The sequence below is a fragment of the Suncus etruscus genome, chromosome 7 (assembly GCF_024139225.1).
Source record: "Suncus etruscus isolate mSunEtr1 chromosome 7, mSunEtr1.pri.cur, whole genome shotgun sequence".
NCBI lineage: Eukaryota > Metazoa > Chordata > Mammalia > Eulipotyphla > Soricidae > Suncus > Suncus etruscus.
In genome coordinates, this window is record NC_064854.1 from 41863599 (window position 1) to 41866017 (window position 2419).

General features: G+C 39.0%; 1 non-coding gene across 1 annotated transcript; it reads right to left on the reverse strand.

Moving 5' to 3' along the window:
• Positions 1-1960: 1960 nt before the first annotated feature.
• On the reverse strand, positions 1961-2067 carry LOC126015017 (U6 spliceosomal RNA). Its single transcript, XR_007497926.1, has one exon. It is a non-coding gene; the product is annotated as a U6 spliceosomal RNA (small nuclear RNA).
• Positions 2068-2419: the final 352 nt, after the last annotated feature.

Below are 2419 nucleotides of genomic sequence, written 5' to 3' on the forward strand. Positions count from 1 at the left end.
GAGGCATGTGACCTCTTAGTCACATCCCTGGCTACAGAAGAGCTCAATTTTAGTTGGATTTGTTTCCTCTCATGAAAAAAACAGTAGGTTTGATATTTTGGGGGTGGCTTTTGATAAAGTGGTGAAGAGAGCAGTAGACAGCTTCCCTTTTTTAAGATTTTCTTCCTGTTGTTGATTGTGCAAGTCGAAGAAATTCTTGGGGTTGGCTGGGATCTGGTGTGCTCTGGTTTGCATGGTTTAGAGTAGTGCCTTCCAAGATGGTTTTGTGGCCTGTGGCTGGCAGTGAAAAGTGTTGACTCTGCATTTCCAACAGATGTATATCTATTTATCTCTAACTTTGTATATGCTGCATGGTACCAGTACATTATGCTCATTATAAAGTATGCATAATAATTCAGGAATGACATGATAAAAATAATGTAATCAGCATCTTAAAATTCACATTAATTGTACTAGTTTCATTGTCATTAGCTAATATCTCAGGATTCATTTTGGGTTAAGTTCTGCATTGCTGACATGGTATGTTAAACTGTATCTGAAAAGGTCTTGATGTTCTTAAAATCATTTTGGCTGACATGAAATCTGCTTGTGTTGTCATTGTTTTACCTTTGTAATGTGGTAGTCTGAGAACTTGTTAAGTTTGCTTTTTCCTTGAAGTTTATTTTGTCTTGAACGATGACCTCATTCCACCTTCTATTTTCAAATAAGAACTTAAGGCTCTTTGGGAGCAGTTAGTTGGTATAGAAACGCAATCTGGGGGCTGGAGAGATAGCATGGAGGTAAGGTGTTTGCCTTTCATGCAGAAGGTCATCGATTCGAATCCCAGCGTCCCATATGGTCCCCCGTGCCTGCCAGGAGCAATTTCTGAGCATGGAGCCAGGAGTAACCCCTGAGCACTGCCAGGTGTGACCCAAAAACTACAAAAAAAAAAAAAAAAAAAAAAAAAAAAAAGAAACCACAAAGAAAAAAAAAAGAAACGCAATCTGTACTAAGAGCACTGCTGGGTGTAGCTCTGGTGGCCCTTGATGAACTGGGCCTGTGCAACACCAAATTGCAGGCCTGACCATTGAACTGCCATCCTAGTTTGCTGAGTATTGCTGGGAAGGGCTCATAGGCCATTTGAACCCTGCTTGGTTTATCTCCCAGTACCCTCCAGTCCCACTCTTGCAAAAGAAGAAAAACTAGATCCACTCTAATTCCACTGAACTAAGCTCACAGATATTGCTGACAGCTACATATTCTTGCCCCACAACCTATGGATCATATGTGATGGTTGGATGGAAAAATTAAGAAGTAAAGGTCATTGCTCATAGTTAATATTAAATTATTTTTAATTTAAAGCTTTGTGGTTTACAAAGTTATTCATAGTTAGGTTTGAGACATACAATATTTTTTTTTACTACAGTGTTAACCTCCCACCACAAATATTCTCAGAGTCTGTCTCATACAACCATTACCCATCCTATCTTGCCAGTGTAACAGGCACCTTTTTGAGTTTGGCAGTTAAAGTTTGGGTCTCATGTTTTCATTGCTGTTGACTCTGTGGCTTGGAATATTATTAATTTTTTTTTTTTTGGTTTTTGGGCCACACCCATTTGACGCTCAGGGGTTACTCCTGGCTATGCGCTCAGAAATCGCCCCTGGCTTGGGGGGATCATATGGGAGGCCGGAGGATCGAACCGCGGTCTGTCCTATGCTAGCGCTTGTAAGGCAGACACCTTACCTCTAGTGCCACCTTCCCGGCCCCGGAATATTATTAAGTTTTATCCTTTCTTAAAACCATCAATGCACCTGAGTCTCGTTGGCCTCTGTCCTCTGTCATTTCATATGTTTTTTTCCTCACTTTACTCTGAGGTCAAGACTATTCTAGTCAACTGTCATTTAAACTGCATTCCTTTACGCAGTTATTCTAAATACCACATATAAACAATACCATCCTGTATTTACCCTTTCTTTTTTAAAAAATATGGAATGCTTCACAAATTTGCATGTCATCCTTGCACAGGGGCCATGCTAATCTTCTCTGTATTGTTCCAATTTTAGTATATGTGCTGCCGAAGTGAGCACTGTATTTATCCTTCTTCTGGCTTACATAATGGAACTTACTCTCTTCTACTATCATCCATGCTGCAGTGAATTGCATGATTACATCATTTCTTACACCTATATAGTATTTTATTATTTATATGTACCACATCTTCATGATCCACTCATCTGCGGTTGGACATCTAGGTTGATCCTAACTCTTAGCTATTATACTGAGTGTTGTGATGAATAATGGTGTACCTATGTCCTTTTGAATGAATGTTTTCCTGTCCTGGGGATAGATACCCAAAAGTGAAATTTCTGGGTCATAGCTCATAGTTAATATTAATAGTTTATTTTATATTTAATAATATAAAATGTGTACATGGAATTT